Here is a 19650-nt window from a genome sequence, read left to right as displayed (position 1 = left end):
TGAAGACAAGATGGAGATGCGGCATCAGCCTTTTATAGTCTCTTGCCGTGTGGTCTTTGCTTTCTTTGTCCCAAGGACACTCTATCCAGCACGTGGCATAGAAAAACCTTAGAGTTCTGTCCATAGGCAGGTCCCTGCATACCTTGCTGAGTCACAAGGTGTATCTGCCTTCTCTCAGTGGATCGATTGTATAGCTGATGGTCCTTAGTGGGCCATCAAGCAGGCTAGGCAGAACTGACACCAACTTGTCTGGGGTGTTCCCCGGAAGCATAGCACAAGTTTGAAATACAGACAGTATAGAGCCAATATTCATAACGTCAACTACAAAACTGATACACATATACAGATAGCATAATTATAATCAGCCAATCATAACCTCTCCATAGACCCCTTCCGCGACAACCTTTATACAATATTGGCTGCAAATATATCACAGTGGTCGCAACAGTGATGTATACAGTTACAGATTATGTCAATAACGTCACAGGAGGTGACACGGCATCAGTGAGACTGATACTGGAATACTGCATCCAGTTTTGGTGTCCTCGTTTGAAAAAGATGTTGTGAAATTGGAGCTGGGGCGCAAAGAGCCACCAAATGTTCTGAGAGCTGGAGAAAAATGCCTTCTAGTGAGCGATTGAAAGAGCTCAACCTGTTTAGCTTATCAAAAGAAGATTGAAAGGTGACTTCATTGAAGTGTTGAAGTGCCTTAATGGAGAGAAAGGATTCGGTATTAAAGGGCTCTTTAATCGAGCAGAGAAAGGCAGAACAAGACCCAATGGCTGGAAGGTGAAAAGAGACAAATTCATATGACAAATAAGGCACAAATATTCAACAGCGAGGATGATTCACCACAGGAACAAGCTACCAAGGAAAGTGGTGGATTGGCCGTCTCCTGATGTCATTTAATGGAGACTAGATGCCTTTCTTGAATGTGTTTGCCCCAAAAGTAGCTATTGTGTCATACAAGAGGCCTGTGATATGCAGGGGGTCAGATTAGATGCTTTAATGGTCTCTTCTGGCCATAAAGTCTACTAATTTCTGAAAAACTGAGTGGAGCATGGGGAGCAGCATCTGATGTTTTACTGTGTAGCTGGCTTGCTTCCTAGAATGAACACTCATTGAGTGGGGTGATCCACAGGGAGTAGCTCAAACCTCCAAAGTGCCTGACCAGTGGCAGGATATTAGCACAGCAAGGGAGGGGTGTAGCAGTGACATCACAAAGGCCTTTTGCAGGACCTCAGGCTGTTGGTCAAAGGTGGTGGGGAGGTGGAGACCTCACAGAGAGATGCTGACATCAGCCAGGCAGGATAGGGGCGAGGGGCCAAGGAAACCTCAGAGACTCCTGTGGCTTTGCTTCAGCAAGTCTCCTTCTCGAGGTCTCTTTTTGAGGACTGAGAGAGTATTAGGGTTCACGTACGTGAGCGCCAGGAGGCACCTCTTTGAGTTTTCTCCTTTCGTTATAGTGATTTTACTAGAAAACAGACGTCCCTGTTTAGAAGGTAAGAGCCTCCTCGAGGTTTGAAACCTGTTCAGTCTGATCCATCTGGTGACAGTTGAATTCTAGACATGGAAAACACAAGCTTAAGGAGGCAGAATTTTATTCCGCACCTGGGATTTTGTCCCTTAAAATCACTGGGGACATTAGGGTTTGTCCTTTTTGTTTCACCTTTTCCTCCATCCCTCCCTCCTTTCTCTTCGTCTCTTGCTTCTTTTGTCCTTTCTCCTGTTCCCCTCCCAACACCAGGAGGTGTGTGTGTGTGTGTGTGTGTGTGTGTGTGTGTGTGACAGGGGAGTGCTCTGCAGCTCCCACTATGGGAGCTCCACCCAAAAATGTGTGGCTGAAATAGTGCTCGGGCAGTGATCCCCACCGGTGACCTGGGCCATCCTTTGGGCTCTATGGTGAGAACCCTCAGCCTCCCATCCTCAATCTCTACCCTGATTGGCTGAGCAGAGAGTTATTGACAGGGAGGAGACTCAGGTCCTTGTTCTCTTTTAAGACCAAGTAAATAAGTCATAACCAGTCATATGTTTGACGAATTTTGCTGCTTCTCTGCATTAATTGTCTCTGAGCAGTTCATGATTCTCTCTAGCTTTCCAGTTCTCCTAAAATATTTGCTGAATAATTACTGTGCACTGTTGTTGGTCTGGAGCTCATTTGAGAGCACTTTATTCAGGTCATTCAATGTATGAAATTCAAGATCCGATGGTTAGTTTGAAAATCAAGGCTCTTGGGTCCTATTCCCAACTCTGCCACTGACTGGCTGTGTGACAAGTCAATTCTCCTTTCTCAGCCTTAGCTTCTCCCTCTTTCAAGTAGGGATAACAGAAACATGGTGGAATAGTAGTCATGACTGGAGTACAGGTATTGAAGGGTATGTGCTGTTTAGGAAAGACAGAAATAAAGGCAAAGGTGGTGGAGTAGCATTGTATATCAATGATGAGGTAAACTGTAGGGAAATAAGAAGGGATGGATGGATAAGACAGAGTCCGTCTGGGCAAAAATCACATTGAAAAAGAAAGCTACTGGAGCCTCCCCTGGGATAGTGCTTGGGGTGTGCTATAGACTGCCGGGATCCGATCTGGATATGGATAGAGACCTTTTTAATGTTTGTAATGAAGTAAATACTAATGGGAATTGTGTGATCATGGGAGACTTTAACTTCCCAGATATAGACTGGAGGACAGGTGCTAGTAATAATAATAGGGCTCGGATTTTCCTAGATGTGATAGCTGATGGATTCCTTCACCAAGTAGTTGCTGAACCAACAAGAGGGGATGCCATTTTAGATTTGGTTTTGGTGAGTAGTGAGGACCTCATAGAAGAAATGGTTGTCGGGGACAACCTTGGTTTGAGCGATCATGAGCTAATTCAGTTTAAACTAAATAGAAGGATAAACAAAAATAGATCTGTGACTAGGGTTTTTGATTTCAAAGGGGCTAACTTTAAAAAAATTAAGGAAATTAGTTAGGGAAGTGGATTGGACTGAAGAACTTGGGGATCTAAAGGTGGAGGAGGCCTGGAATTACTTCAAATCAAAATTGCAGAAACTATCATAAGCCTGCATCCCAAGAAAGGGGAAAAAATTCATAGGCAGAGTTGTAGACCAAGCTGGATGAGCAAACATCTCAGAGAGGTGATTAAGAAAAAGCAGAAAACTTACAAGGAGTGGAAGATGGGAGTGATCAGCAAGGAAAGCTACCTTATTGAGGTCAGAACATGTAGGGATCAAGTGAGAAAGGCCAAAAGCCATGTGGAGTTGGACCTTGCAAAGGGAATTAAAACCAATAGTAAAAGGTTCTATAGCCATATAAATAAGAAGAAAACAAAGAAAGAAGAAGTGGGACCAAAAACACTGAGGATGGAGTGGAGGATAAGGATAATCTAGGCATGGCCCAATATCTAAACAAATACTTTGCCTCAGTCTTTAATGAGGCTAATGAGGAGCTTAGGGATAATGGTAGGATGACAAATAGGAATGAGGATATGGAGGTAGATATTACCACATCCGAGGTAGAAGCCAAACTCGAACAGCTTAATGGGACTAAATCGGGGGGCCCAGATAATCTTCATCCAAGAATATTAAAGGAACTGGCACATGAAATTGCAAGCCCATTAGCAAGAATTTTTAATGAATCTGTAAACTCAGGGGTTGTACCGTACGACTGGAGAATTGCTAACATAGTTCCTATCTTTAAGAAAGGGAAAAAACATGATCCGGGCAACTACAGGCCTGTTAGTTTGACATCTGTAGTATGCAAGGTCTTGGCAACATTTTTGAAGGCGAAAATAGTTAAGGACATTGAGGTCAATGGTAATTGGGACAAATTACAACATGGTTTTACAAAAGGTAGATTGTGCCAAACCAACCTGATCTCCTTTGAGAAGGTAACAGATTTTTTTAGACAAAGGAAATGCAGTGGATCTAATTTACCTCAATTTCAGTAAGGCATTTGATACGGTTCCACATGGGGAATTATTAGCTAAATTGGAAAAGATGGGGATTAATATGAAAATTGAAAGGTGGATAAGGAACTGGTTAAAGGGGAGACTACAATGGGTCATACTGAAAGGTGAACTGTCAGGCTGGAGGGAGTTACTAATGGAGTTTCTCCGGGATCGGTTTTGGGACCAATCTTATTTACTCTTTTTATTACTGACCTTGGCACAAAAAGTTGGAATGTGCTAATAAAGTTTGCGGCTGACACGAAGCTGGGAGGTATTGCCAATACAGAGAAGGACCGGGATATCATACAGGAAGATCTAGAGTAATAGTAATAGGATGAAATTTAATAGTGAAAAGTGCAAGGTCATGCATTTAGGGATTAATAACAAGAATTTTTGTTATAAACTGGGGACGCATCAGTTGGAAGTAACAGGGGAGGAGAAAGGACCTCGGAGTATTAGTTGATCACAGGATGACTATGAGCCGCCAATGTGATATGGATGTGAAAAAAGCTAATGCAGTCTTGGGATGCATCAGGCGAGGTATTTCCAGTAGAGATAAAGAAGTGTTAGTACCGTTATACAAGGCACTGGTGAGACCTCATCTGGAATATTGTGTGCAGTTCTGGTCTCCCATGTTTAAGAAGGATGAATTCAAACTGGAACAGGTACAGAGAAGGGCTACTAGGATGATCCGAGGAATGGAAAACCTGTTTTATTAAAGGAGACTCAAAGAGCTTGGCTTGTTTAGCCTAACCAAAAGAAGGCTGAGGGGAGATATGATTGCTCTCTACAAATATATCAGAGGAATAAATACCAGGGAGGGAGAGGAATTATTTAAGCTTAGTACCAATGTGGACACAAGAACAAATGGATATAAATTGGCCATCAGGAAGTTTAGACTTGAAATTAGACGAAGGTTTCTAACCATCAGAGGAGTGAAGTTCTGGAACAGCCTTCCAAGGGGAGTAGTGGGGGCAAAAGACATATCTTGCCTCAAGACTAAGATTGATAAATTTATGAGGGGATGGTATAATGGGATAGCCTAATTTTTCCAATAAATTGTTTTTTGACTATTAGCAGTAAAAATGCCCTATGGCTTGTGATGGGATGTTAGATGGGGTGGGATCTGAGTTACTACAGAGAATTATTTCCTGGGTGTCTGGCTGGTGAGTCTTGCCCACATGCTCAGAGTTTAGCTGATCGTCATATTTGGGGTCGGGAAGGAATTTTTCTCCGGGGCTGATTGGCAGAGGCCCTGGGGGTTTTTCGCCTTCCTCTGCAGCGTGGGGCACGGGTCACTTGCTGGAAGATTCTCTGCACCTTGAAGTCTTTAAACCACGATTTGAGGACTTCAATGGCTCAGACACAGGTTTGATACAGGAGTGGGTGGGTGAGATTCTGTAGCCTGTATTGTGCAGGAGGTACTAGACGATCATAATGGTCTCTTCTGACCTTAAAGTCTATGATTCTATGATCCACTTCTACCTACCTCATGGTGGGTTGAGGATGGGGATCCATTGGAGAGTGTCAGTAGGAGTAGTGCATAATATGAGGTGTCCTATCACGTTTACTCAGAGCAGATTATGACATAATAGAATAGCTGAAATATTCTATTTTATTTGTATTTTTTTTATTTTGAAATTGTTAAGAGCAGCAACTACTTAGCTCAGACTGAAGCATCTGATCTAATTTTTGAGATCTAAGTGCGACGAGACGATTTAACACTGTGACAAACAGGAGATGCTTTTGTTTTGCAACAAAATGTTTTTGCAAAGAACTTTCATCCCACTTGTTATGATTTCAAGAAACAAAATGGTTTAGTCTGACTGGGATTTTCTGACAGAAACGGTTTCAATGAAATTTCCCCACCATCTCGATTCCTGGGCTCTATCCCTGCCTCTGCGGGGTTTGTTGTCCGTTAGAACAGGAGTCAGGACTGGTGGCTTCTCTTTCTGGCTCTTCCACCTTTCTGGCTCTTCCACCGCCTTGCTGTGTAGGCCCTTGGGTAGGTCACGTCCCTTCTCTGTACCTCAAGATCCTCCCCATCTGTCCAATGGGAACAGGGACAATTCTCCAACTCTGGGCAGTGGTGAGCCTGAGGAGAAAGGGGAATTTCACGGTGTTTAGCACCAAGGAATTCTAAAGTTTGCTAAAATGTCTAGCCTGCAGAAACAAGAAATGGTCGTGGCCAAATTTTTTAACCCCTACCTTTTGTAAAGCCCATTCAGGGATGTGAGTCCCTGTCTCTTAGGTACCTGGGGTTTTTTGCCAGCAAGAGAGAAGAGGTTCCTGCCTCCATTTTTGTGGCCTTAACAAACCAGGTGTTGTGCCCCAGTTCTCGTCTGAGATCCCTGAAAAAGAACATCTTCCCATCCATTAACAAGACAGGACCTATCTTTAAAAGGGGAACAAAGAGAACCCTGGGACTTAGCTAGACTCACTTCCATAACTGGAAAGATACTGGAATACATGATTAAACAATCCGTTTGTCAGCACCTACAGGATAATTTGGTTCTTAGGACTAGTGAGCATGGATTTGTCAAGAACAAATCATTCCAAACCAATCCTCTTTCCTTCTTTGGCAGGGTTCCGGGCCTAGTGGAGGTGGGTAAACAGTAGATGTCATCTATCTTGGTGTTACTAAGGCTTTTGACACAGTCCCGCAGGACATTCTCACAAGCAAACTAGGGAAATGCGGTCTAGATGCAATCAGTGTCATGTGGGTGCAGAGCTGGTTGAAAGCCCAGATTCCAAGAGCCCTTTTCCATGTCTGGCTGTCCAACGGAGAGGGTGTACCTAGTGGGTCCGGCAGGGATCAGTCCGGGGGCCGGTACTATTCCATATTTTCATTAATGATTTGGAAAATGGAGTGGAGAGTACGCTTCTAAAATTTGCAAATGACACCAAGCACTTTGGAGCACAGGATTGGAATTCAAAATGCCCTTAACAAATTGGACTTCTTGAGCCAAACTCCATGGCTGGGCCCCTCTCTATAGACTGGGCTAAAGTGAAACCCCAGAGCCAAACACTCCTCCTCCTGGGCAGCGTGCTCCTACCTTGAATGCTCAGATGCTGCTTAGCGCCGTCAGAGCAGCTTTTGCTGGGGGATTATAGAACTCATAGAATATGAGGGTTGGAAGGGACCTCAGGAGATCATCTAGTCCAACCCCCCTGCTTAAAGCAGGACCAATCCCCAACTAAATCATCCAACCAATTTTGCCCCATATTCCTAAATGGCCCCCTCAAGGATTGAACTCACAACCCTGGGTTTAGAAGGCAAATGCTCAAACCACTGAGCTATCCCTCCCAGCACTTTCCAATAGTGGGAAAGTATGAAATCCCCCATTTGACTGCTGGGGACAGAGCCAGAGAGGGGGGGAGCAACTTGCCCAAAGTCCCACAGGAAAAGGAAAACAACCAGCAGTGGAACCAACAGGAAACCCAGCAATGGAACTCAGGAGTCCTGACTCCCAATCCCCTGGTCCAGTCACTCCAGCGGAGCACACTCCCTCTCAAAGCAGGGGGAGCGGATGTGAGGGTCTGCTTGTAATTGCCAGCTGTGGGAGGGAGTGTGCAGCAGTGGTTAGCGAAGGGGCCTGGAAAGAAGGCCTGCTGGGTCCCATCCATACTTCTGACACTTGGTGTGAACCTGAGCCAGTCGCTTCCCCTCCCCAGGCCTGGTTCTCATCAGTAGGGTTGGGGTCGCAGTTCTGACAGCCCAGGGGGGTTGGGAGGCTCCAGGAAGGTGTGTAAAGTGCAGGGATGTCAGGATCCTGGAGGCGCTGTCACCCCCGCACTAGGGCGGTGTCCGGCACCCCCTGCTGCTGGCCGAGTTTCTCCGTCCCTAGGCAATAAGACAGACTCTTGTTTTCACAATCAGCCGATCGCCCCGTGTCATCGCCCCGTGCCTGCTTGCTGGGCAGGGTAACTCCTCAGGTCACCGCCCCCCTCTCCAGCCTGCCTTGGGCTTGGGGAGTGAGGAGAAGGGCGAGGGACGACCCTGAACATCCTCCATCCATCGCTCCGTCACCAGAGCAAGTGAGTGGCATTAGGGTTCCTCGGTGGCGTCCCCTGTCTGTCTGGGGAGAGGCAGAAAGAGGGGGAGAGAATCTCTCCCAAAGGAGATTGGATTTGCAAACAGCCCCCAGGAGCCCCTCGCTCTCAGACCGGGGAGGGGCTTCTCCAGAGCCGTCTCCAGTGTGTTTGGCAAGGTCCCAGCAATGGGGCTCCCAGCCCTTCCCTTGTGGGAGACTGTTCCCCAGGCTGGGCCAGACCTGGTGAGCTGCTGAGCATGGAAATCAGTGGGAACCGAGGGGGCCCTGGCCTTGCTCTGCCTAGGGACTTTGAAGTGGGGAATGGTTTCGCAGGAGAAGTCCGGACTCCTGGGTTCTGTTCCTTCTCTAGCCTGGGCGGGCGGCGGGGGGAGGTGTGAGTGTGGTCTGGGGTGGCAGGAGGGAGCTGCTTGTCCAAAGTGACCGATGGTCTTTGTGACTGACCCCAGTGCTCGAAAAGGACGAGACTCCCCGGTTCTTGCAGCCCAGGGATGACGAAGGGGAACGTTGAGGGGGAGCAGAGCATGCAATGAACTCCTGCCAGTGTGTGTAGCTTGCCCTCCCTGCACCCCTGTGGGGGGAGGAGGAGCTGCTCTGGCTGGGGCAGGATGGGGAGGGACCAAACAGGCTGGTTAGTGAAAAGCTGCCTTGACCCCAGACTCACTCCTGCTCCCTGCTCGGTTCCAGGCTGTCCAGGCTCCTGAGGATGTTCAGGAAGAAGGCTCTGCAGGTGGCCCCAGAGCCTGAGGGAAGCAGCCGCCATCTTCCCCAGGAGCGGAGCGGCCCCTCCGTCCCCGCTGGTGGGGAAGGAGCTCCCGGCCAGGCCAGGAGGTGGAAGTGCCCAGCCTTCTGGCGGAGAAAACCCGCTCCCGGCGCAGGCGCCGAGGTGGGAGAGGCACCGGCCAGGCCCAAATGGAGCTGGGCCAGGATGCGGCTAGGCGGGCAGGATCCAGCCCAGGGGCGGAACCGGGCAGGGTGGCTCTGGGGCTTGTTGTGTGGGCAGCAGCGACCCCAGGAGCCCAGCCCCAATTTCCAGCAGGAGGCATCGCCCTGCCCGGTCACTGAGGACCTTCCAGCCTGCCCAGGGCAGGAGGTGGAGGATCCCTCTCCCAGCCCCAGCAGCTCGGCCCGCTCCCCATTGGACAGCAACAGCGCCTGGGACTCGTACAGCAGCCTGGCCGATGGACGCTTCTGCTTTGTTCAAGGTGAGGAGCAGGCTGGGCTCAGGGAGGGGTGAGGAGGGGGCTATGAACACACTGGGCCCAGGCCCTCGAGCAGTGCTATGGGGGTGGGTCTCCAGCCCAGGTGTCTGGCCTGAGCCATGTGAACCCCACTGACACTAGATGCTGCCACTTTGGTCCTTGGTGCTCCATTGGGTGGGGGAGGGGGAGGCACCTCCCAGGGAGTCCAGGACAGTGTGTGGGGGGGTCTCTTTGCTATGGGCTCCTGAAGGAGTTGGGGGCTGACGACATCACTGAGAGGGGGGAGTGTGGGGCCCGATCTGCCCTATGTCCCGGAGGTGGGAAGGGGGCACATTGTCCCACCATGCCCCTGTCCTTCCCCCAAGTGGCAGCAGGAGTCACCCTGTCCCCTTCTCTCCCTGGTGCAGGGTCCGCCAGGGACTCCGAGGAGGAGGAGGAGGATTGGGTAGATGTGGTAACAGAGGAGGCTGCTCTCAAAAACATCCGAGAGCAGCTCCAGGGCCGAGAAAAGGTACAAACATTCCCCAGCTGTGCTGGAACCGAGATTGTCCTGCTCCTTCCCAGCATCCCGACCCCCTGCAGAGGGTCTTGGCCCTAATGGGGACCTTTCTCCTCCATGATCTGGGACCCCCAAGATGGGGGTGTTTGTCACACACCAGCCGGGGTCTCCTCCCCCCACAGGCACTGTCCCAGTTCCTGACCCTGCTTGTGTAGGAGTCGTTGGTGATTTGGACAATGGGCGGGTCCCCACTGTCCCCCATTCAGGCCTAAGTCCTGCAGCTGGTGTGGCTGGGGCAGGGAGGTCCCTGGCTAACTGGCTCTCTCTCCCCTAACCCCACTCCTGGTGGGCGCAGGACGAGGCGCAGCAGCTCGAGTTCCTGCACGCCATCTACCCCGCGTGCCTCGCTGCCCAGCAGAGAGGGCAGGACACACTGGAGCCGCACTGCTCCAAGGCGGCTGTGGCGGAGAGGATTGTGGTGAGCGAGACACGTCGCCCGGCAGCTGGAGGGTGGACAGAGACATAGGAGGGGCAGGGGTCTCCCCAGGCCGATGGTTGGGGGATGGCTGGTGCTGGAGGGGAGCTGAGAGCAGGGATTGCTGGGGCTGAAGATTGGGGAGAAGAGACGGGAGAACTAGTGGGCAGGAATCGGAGGAGCGGGAGGCAGCTGGGGGGATCCTGCTGGCTGTGTAATCTCCTCCTTGGGAAGTGTCAGTGAGGCCCGAATCTCACACGCTCCTTTGTCTCCTTTGGGTCTCACAGGAGCTCACTGAGGAGCTTCCTCCTGACTCTCCACCCGGCGCCGTCCTGGCCAACTGCCTGATCGCTGTGGCCAACCTCAGGTACCGAGACCCTCTTGCCTGGTTGGGCAAGCAGGGGGTGGGACTAGATGACCTCCTGAGGTCCCTTCCAACCCTGATATTCTATGATTCTATGATTCTATTCGTTCGGTGATGCACATTGCTGGCGTCTCTTCCTTGTTAGTATCATTGTTGAACAACAAGAAGGATGCAATCACCTGGTCTTTATAGCTTTTAATAACCCTATTATGCAATTCCTGGGATTATTGTTTTTATATATATATCTACACCCAAGTGTCAGGGGAAAGAGAGAGTCTCAGCTGAGAGCTGCTGCTTTCTCAGGCTTATTTAGTAGCGATGATCTGATGATCCTGCGGGTTTCTGAATCATCTTTGTTTTAAAAAAAGCTTTTTCATGAACGCCAGCGCAGGCAGCTGCAGAGCCTGCAGCATGGAGCTGAACAAACCGGAGTTGAGCTGGGAAGCTGCACGAGGGAGGTTTCTCTCCCTGCTGCTCTGGCTTGGAGAAATGTTGTTGTCCGGCTAGATTTTTCCCAGTGGATCCATTAAGGGGAAGCAAAATACAGCTGGCCCAGTAGCCTTTCCACCACAGCAAGCGTGAGATTTTATCCTGCGTTAGGTTGTAATCTGATACCGAGTGGGGTGTCCCCTCTCTCTTCACCCACCCCATCTATGCACATCAACACCAAACGGGGAGTCAGGATTCCTGGGTCTGTCAGGGCCTTTCCTGCATGCTCTTGGGCCAGTGGCCGAGGCTGGAGGAAGCTGGGCCAGCGATAGCCCTGCTTTGCCGGTTGCTCTGCTCCATGCTCCTGGCCTCCCTGTCTGAAGGCATTTCCCCTTTGCCACCCGTCCCCGTCATGGGGTGAGGAACAGGAAACTGGGCTTGACCTGCCAGTTCTGCTCTGGTGCCGCTCCATTAACTGCACTGGATTTTCTCCTGGGTTACACCATTGTGAAAGGATCAGGTCCACTGAGCTTCCTAACTCTGCTAGGCGTTTTCCCCACTTACTGCCGGATTCGGCCTTCCCTGTAGCTGCCTTTGGTCTAACTGTGCATGCCTCCCCGTCCCCTGTGTAAACTGGTCCCACCGGCTGTAAACTCCACCCTCAGTGTATGGCGCTAGCTCTGCTTAGCAGCCTTAACCCTTTGATTTTCTGAGACATCTTGTCCGGAGACATCTCCTTGTGGATGGAGAGCTCTTTATGAGCTCCTGCTGATTGCAGAACGAGGGGGGATGGAGAGGTCTTTATGAGCTCCTGCCGTTTGCAGAATTACTAACCTCAAGTGTGAGAGCCAAAACCCCCAAAATGTGAGATTGGTGTTTTTAAAGATCCCATTATTTGTAAGCCAAAGGTTGGGGTTCTTTTTATTGGCCTTCTGGGTTTGGAGCCTGTCGGGATCATGTCTTCAAGCTTTTCTCTCCAGACAGTTGGGTTAGAAACTTCCCCTCACATGGATCATGGAAGCTGAACTGTTCTGATAATCCCCTGACTCCAGAAGCTCAGGCTTTAAGAAGAACACACACTATTGTGAGACTTGGGATAAAATTGCAAGTTAGTGAAGCTGGTTGGGTGGCATCTTGGGTCTTACCAGTCGCTTCACTGGAATGGGAAGAAGCTTAGGGGATCCAACGCGAGAAGCCCCGGTGGTTAGGAATCCCAATGGGAAATGGGGGCGCTGTTTGGCAGGCGGGCTCCCATGGCTAGGTGGTAGAAGCTAGGAGAGCTGCTATCCTATTGAAATGGACTGAGGCTCCCTGGCCGGAGCCCTTGGTGGCAGGGCGTTCTTTAAAAGCCCAGTTGCAGTATCCAGCTCAAATAACTCAGTCTCCACTACACGCCCAACCCCGCAGTGTCCCACAGCCTCACCTTCCCCATCCAGAGGGAAGTGGAGGGCTTGTGGGGGCACCTGACCCACCCCCCACATTGGGCCAGCAGCTAGGATGTCTCCTGGCAGTCTCAGGAGTGTGGGCCAGCAGCTGCTCCCCAAGGGCCAAGCCCTGCGCCTGGGCAGCTCTGTTGGGGCCCAGTCCCCTTGGAGGGAGGCTCCGGCCCTGCCTTGTGTGCTGGGTTCCTTGGGCACCCCCACAGGGCTGCGAGAATCTGCAGGTCACAAGGGCAACAAACCCACGGAGGCTGGGAGCCAGTTCCAGGAACTTCCAGAGGCAAGGAGCCGCTGCTGAGAGCAGCCCCTTCCATTAAACCAGGCCCCTGCCACCTCTGCCTCTGCTCTCCTCTGCGGGGCACGTAGGCCCAATCCTCAAAGGTATTTAGGCACCTAACGCCTATTGGTTTAAGAGGGAGTTAGGCACCTAACTACCTCCAAAAGCCCCTTGCCTAGAACACAGAGTCCACCTCTGTCTAATCTGACTGCGACACGGCCTATTACAGTCCCTGAAGGGACTGGGGCCCCCAGGTTCCTCATGATCAGGTCTGTCTCCAAAACAGGAATCGAGTCCTCTCGCCCCCCCTTAGCGCTCCCTGTGCATTGCTGGTCCAGCCTGGAGCTCAGACCACCCTGCAATCCTGCTGCTCCCTCTGTCTGCGGCTCTGCTTCCCAGCAAGGGCTGGGGCTAAGGAGCAGAAGGTAGAGCCTGTAGCTGCAGTGAACCAGGCTGCAGATCGGAGAGGTCCCTGGGGCAGGTGCTGGGGGAGCACAGAGCCTGCGGTTATCATTCTTCACCCACTGTGGATGCTTCAGCAGGATGTGTGAGTGCAGAGGAGGCTGGGCCACCCAGGGCCGCAGCGAGCCAGGCGAGAGGGGAGACGTCTGCCTCCCTCAGAGCCCCACCGCTGCAGTTGCATTCCATTATCCTGGCAATGAATCGCCCCTCTCGGTGTGCGCCCGCCTCGGATTGAATATGGGGCTGCTGCTCTCACATCTGTCTGCATAGGTAGTGGTGTCTAGGGGGTAGGAGCTGGCACACACATCTCCTGTTCCCAGCTCTGCCAGGGGAATTAAATTCTCCTTGCCTCAGTTTTCCCATTTGTAAGGTGGGGAAACTAATAATCTTTCCCTCCTGCCCAGGAGGGTTGAGCGATTTCATGGATGTTTGCTATATGCCAAGAGCTCCTTGTTGGGAGCGACTGTGTATTTGCAATTATTCTATAGCCTCGGGTCCTTCCCTCGATTCTGGGCTTTTAAAACTAGGGAAAGCTTTGCATGCGGGGGGGAGGGGGGAGAATTCACTGGCCGTGTCTAGGGTGGATCTGTCCTGGTTGATGGGAGCGGTACCTGAGCTGCAGCATCTGCCACATCCCAGATGGGTGTCAGGGAAGCCGCGAGCCCTGCTGCAGGAGAGGAATGCCGGGAGAAGTTTAGCAGAAGCGACGGCCTCTGCTAGATGTGTCCAAATGCTGCATCTCTGCTGGGGGAGCAGGTGGTGCCATGGGGAGGGAATTGGGGTGACAGGGGCACCCGGCTGCACGAGTTGCTGTGCTGGTCTCACTGCCCTTGCGCCCTTGAGAACTGCCACAGGGCAAATGGGGGCTTCCACCTCAAGGATCCAGGTTCAAACCCTGTCCTGGTCCGTCACTGACAGAGGTGGCGAGTCTCATGCCAATCCCTAGCGGTCAGGTGCCCACCTCCAAGCTGTGAGTGCGAGGAGGGGCAGCACAGCCAGCTCCCCACCATCCACAGGCTAGCAGTGGTTTCTTGCATGAGTGGATAGAGCCAGGCCTCCACTTGTGAATGATGGACGCAAGTTGTAGCTACCACCCATCTCAAGCCTTATTCTGTGCCTTGCAGGGTACAAGTAACCTCCGGGGGTGGGGGAGGAGACAGGTCCCTGTGCTAACTTCACTCCGATGTATTGGTCATTACGGGAGCACGTAGGCCCCATTGTGCTAGGTGCTGTACAGACTGTGAGAGACAGTCCCTGCCCCCAAGAGCTTAAAGTCCGGCCAGCCAAGCCAGCCAAAGGCAGCTGTATTATCGCCGTAGGGGGGCTGGAACAAGGGGGGCTGAACAGGCGCTCCCCACCCCCGCACTAGCCCCGGCTCAGCCCTATGCTGCTCTCAGGGAAGGGTTGGTTTCTGGAGTTGCTCTGTGATCGTGTGTGTGGGGGGCGGGCGGGCGGGCAGGGTGGGAGGGAGGCCATTTTCTAAAGCAAATGCATCCTTAGGAATGGTCACGCTGCGTGTCCCCCTTGACACACTCCTGGGTGGGAATTTAATCCTGGTGAAATCTAAGGGCGGGTTACAGCACCAGAGGTTTATTAGCCTGGAAACGGGGAGAAGTCCTTGAGGCTGAAGCCTTCATTTGCCGGGATGCCCTTGCGAGCCAGCCACCTCCGCAGTAATTACCACCGTAAACCCACAGCAGCTACCCAATAAATGTGCCTCTTCCTCATGAAATGACACAGCCGGGGACTGCAGCGTCACGCGCTGCCCAGCGGCAGCGGCGGCTCAGCTGCAGGAGCCCCGTGCTAGTCTCTGAAAGGCGGCGGTCAGGGGAGCGCGGGAACGGAGCTCGCGGAGGCAGGGCCAGCCAGACGTTGCCCAGGTGAAAGCAGCATTTCCAACAAGTCACGAGCCAGAGGGGCACCCAGTGGAGCAGCCGCAGCCCTGCGGACACCAGAGCTCCTGGCGTGTGAGACCCTGTCCTGGGCCAAGCTGCTTTTCTGGACAGGGCCGCCCGGGGGGGGGGCAAGTGGGGCAATTTGCCCCAGGCCCCACAGGGGCCCCGTGAGCCCTGGCCCGGCAGCGGTCCGGGTCTTCGGCGGCATTTCGGCGACGGGGGGCCCTTCAGTCGCTACAGGTCTTTGGCAGCATTTTGGTGACGGGGGGCCCTTCAGTGCTGCTGAAGACACGGAGCGACTGAAGGGCCCCCCGCCCCCGAAATGCTGCCGAAAACCCAGACTGCCGCCGGGTGAGTACAAGCGCTGCAGCTCCCCCGCTGTGCCCCAGGCCCCCTGAATCCTCTGGGCGGCCCGGTTTCTGGGGGCTGCGCCTCTGGGCTAGTTTTTCATCTGAGTGAATTCAGTGCTGGCGAAAGGTGCCGGTTCGACAGCCCCGAGGGCGCCCGAAGCAGGTACAGCACACGCTGTGTCCATGCAGGCTCCCCCTGCCCTGACGATGTGCCCCACACCAGAGCCATCGGGATTCCTGCTAGGGTGACAAGCTAGGAAACACCCGCTCAAAAAGGGACCCTGGTGGCTTCGGTCAGCACCACTGACTGGGCCGTTAAAATTCCAGCTGTTCCTATCCCTACCCTCCAGCGTATTTACCACGCTGCCCAGTTTAGTGTCATCTGCAAACTTGCTGAGGGTGCAATCCATGCCATCCTCCAGATCATTAATGAAGATTTGAACAAAACTGGCCCCAGGACTGACCCTTGGGGCACTCTGCTTGAAACCGGCTGCCAACTAGACATGGAGCCATTGATCACTACCCATTGAGCCCGACAATCTAGCCAGCTTTCTATCCACCTTATAGTCCATTCATCCAGCCATGCCTCTTTAACTTGCTGGCGAGAATACTGTGGGAGACCGTATCAAAAGCTTTGCTAAAGTCAAGGAATAACACGTCCACTGCTTTCCCCTCATCCACTTGCCCTTGGTGACGGTTCCTGATCACTTTCCTCTCCTCAAAGTGCTTCAAAATTGATTCCTTGAGGACCTGCTCCATGATTTTTCCAGGGACTGAGGTGAGGCTGACTGGCCTGTAGTTCCCCGGATCCTCCTCCTTCCCTTTTTTAAAGATGGGCACTACATTAGCCTTTTTCCAGTCATCCGGGACCTCCCCCGATCACCATGAGTTTTCAAAGATAATGGCCAATGGCTCTGCAATCACATCCTCCAACTCCTTTAGCACCCTCAGATGCAGCGCATCCGGCCCCGTGGACTTGTGCTCGTCCAGCTTTTCTAAATAGTCCCGAACCACTTCTTTCTCCACAGAGGGCTGGTCACCTCCTCCCCATGCTGTGCTGCCAGTGCAGCAGTCTGGGAGCTGACCTTGTTTGTGAAGACAGAGGCAAAAAAAGCATTGAGTACATTAGCTTTTTCCACATCCTCTGTCACTAGGTTGCCTCCCTCATTCAGTAAGGGGCCCACACTTTCCCTGACCTTCTTCTTGTTGCTAACATACCTGTAGAAACCCTTCTTGTTACTACTAACATCTCTCGCTAGCTGCAACCCCAAGTGTGATTTGGCCTTCCTGATTTCACTCCTGCATGCCTGAGCAATATTTTTATACTCCTCCCTGGTCATTTGTCCAGGTTTCCACTTCTTGTAAGCTTCTTTTTTAATCAGCAAGGATTTCACTGTTAAGCCAAGCTGGTCACCTGCCATATTTACTGTTCTTTCTACACATCAGGATGGTTTGTTCCTGCAACCGCAATAAGGATTCTTTAAAATACAGCCAGCTCTCCTGGACTCCTTTCCCCCTCATGTTATTCTCCCAGGGGATCCTGCCCATCAGTTCCCCGAGGGAGTCAAAGTCTGCTTTTCTGAAGTCCAGGGTCTGTATTCTGCTGCTCTCCTTTCTTCCTTGTGCCAGGATCCTGAACTCGACCATCTCATGGTCACTGCCTCCCAGGTTCCCATCCACTTTTGCTTCCCCTACTAATTCTTCCCGGTTTGTGAGCAGCAGGTCAAGAACAGCTCTGTCCCCAACAGGAGCTCCGGGGAGCCGCTGCTGCAGAGCCTCTTGGCCACCCCTGCACCTAGGAGCCAAGGGACATGCCGCCACTTCCATGGAGCCGCCCAAGCACTGCCTGGAGCCTGCACCCCTCACCCCCTCCCGTACCAACCACAACTAAATCATCCCAGCCAGGGCTTTGTCACACCGGGCCTTAAAAACCTCCCTAGGGAACCCATTCCTGTGCTTCACCACCCTCCTAGTGAAATAGTTTTTCCTAATATCCAACCTAGACCTCCCCCACTGCACTTGAGACCATTACTCCTTGTTCTGTCATCTGCCACCACTGAGAACAGCTGAGCTCCATCCTCTTTGGAACCCCCCTTCAGGTAGTTGAAAGCAGCTATCAAATCCCCCCTCATTCTTCTCTTCTGCAGACTAAATAACCCCAGTTCCCTCAGCCTCTCCTCATAAGTCATATGCCCCAGCCCCCTAATCATTTTTGTTGCCCTCTGCTAGACTCTCTCCAATTTGTCCACATCCTTTCTGTAGTGGGGGGGCCCAAAACTGGACACAGTACTCCAGATGTGGCCTCACTAGTGCTGAATAGAGGGGAATAATCACTTCCCTCGATCTGCTGGCAATGCTCCTACTAATGCAGCCCAATATGCCATTAGCCTTCTTGGCTACAAGGGCACACTACTGATTCATATCCAGCTTCTTGTCCACTGTAATCCCCAGGTCCTTTTCTGCAGAACTGCTGCTTAGCCAGTCGGTCCCCAGCCTGTAGCCGTGCATGGGATGCTTCCGTCCTAAGTGCAGGATTCTGCACTTGTCCTTGTTGAACCTCATTAGATTTCTTTTGTCTCAACCCTCCAATTTGTCTAGGTCACTCTGGACTCTATCCCTACCCTCCAGCGTGTCTACTTCTCCCCCCGGCTTAGTGTCATCTGCGAACTTGCTGAGGGTGCAATCCATCCCATCATCCAGATCATTAATGAAGATGTTGAACAAAACCGGCCCCAGGACAGACCCCTTGGGCACTCCACTTGATACCAGTTGCTAACTAGACATGGAGCCATTGATCACTACCTGTTGAGCCCAACAATCTAGCCAGCTTTCTATCCACCTTATAGTCCATTCATCCAATCCATACTTTTTTAACTTGCTGGCAAGAATACTGTATCAAAAGCTTTGCTAAAGTCAAGGAATAACACATCCACTGCAGGCATGACTTGCCCTTGGTGAATCCATGCTGACTGTTCCTGATCAGTGGTTAGAGAGCAGCGAAAAGAACGAGGAGTACTTGTGGGCACCTTAGAGACTAACAAATAATTCCCGAGTGGGGCTTCCAGCTCCACATTGCACCCACGATGGCTGGATTCATAACCCTAATTTACGTACATTTCAGGCCATGCTATTTAATACGACACAGAGTTCAAAATAAATCTCCCCCGTCTACCCTCTCCCTTCCTGCTTCTGTGTCTGAAGGGTCGGTAGTTTACATTTCTGTAGAGCCTTTCATCCCAAGAGATTCAGGAGTTGGGTTCTCCTCTCACTCACCCCCACGGGTAACTCCACTGATTTATGCCCAAAGTACAATGGGGTGAGAGGGCAGAGCTGGGGCCCAGGGACATACAACAGCACTGGAGTGCAGCCACCTCTGAGGTGGAGGACAGCAACCAGGTTCACAGCATGTTGCGCAGTAGGAAAGTTTTGATCTCACACCAGGGCAAATACCTATTGTTAGGGAAAGTGCTCTCGGATCTCTACTTTCCACAGAGCAGACAGGGCTTAGTTTTTTAAGATCTTGTCTAAGAGAGCCCAGCTGCACTCTCACTTCCTCTAACACTCCTCTGAGCAGCACTTCCTCCTGCTCCCCCAGTCAATGGATTTACACCAGTCTGAGGGCAGTGTGGGATCAGAAGCCAGCCTAATTCCTTACCCCAGCATGAGAACAGGCAAAACTGAGCCTCCTGGGCTTGGAACCCGGGGTTCTAGGGAATCTAATTCTTTCAAAGCTGATGCTTAACATGTTAAGCCATCCCCTCCAGCTGTCTACAATGAAGTGTTCAATGAAAGATGCACGTACAGGCTGACAACTTTCACGGTGTTGTTAAGCACACCCAATCCATTCTGTGCCGAATTCCCCCCAACTTGATGTGAATGTAATAACCACGGATTAGCAAACCAGACCCTTGGCTTCTAATTCCACTGGTTTCAGAATTAACCCAGGGATCAATTGGACCCATTGCATTTTTCAAGAGATTCAGGGTGGATTTCTGACACAGTTTCATTAAAATCTGGAACCACATCTAAGAACATGGGGCTGTAAGGCAAGCTGTTTCTGTGAACTGGTGTTAAGCAGATTGGGGGTAGGGTAAGGGATAGGATGCTGCAGTCTATCAGATCCCCCAAACCCGCGTGATGGGGAAGTTGGTCAGAGGTGCTTGATAAGCCTGGAAAACAGGTCACCTTTCCAGTCAGGAACAAGCCTCATTCTTGGCAACTTGATCCCTGCAATTTCCCTCTCAGGTTAATGTTTGT

This window comes from Terrapene carolina, unplaced genomic scaffold (assembly GCF_002925995.2).
Source record: "Terrapene carolina triunguis isolate 2854851 unplaced genomic scaffold, T_m_triunguis-2.0 Scaffold236, whole genome shotgun sequence".
Lineage (NCBI taxonomy): Eukaryota > Metazoa > Chordata > Testudines > Emydidae > Terrapene > Terrapene triunguis.
This window is presented reverse-complemented; position numbering follows the sequence as displayed.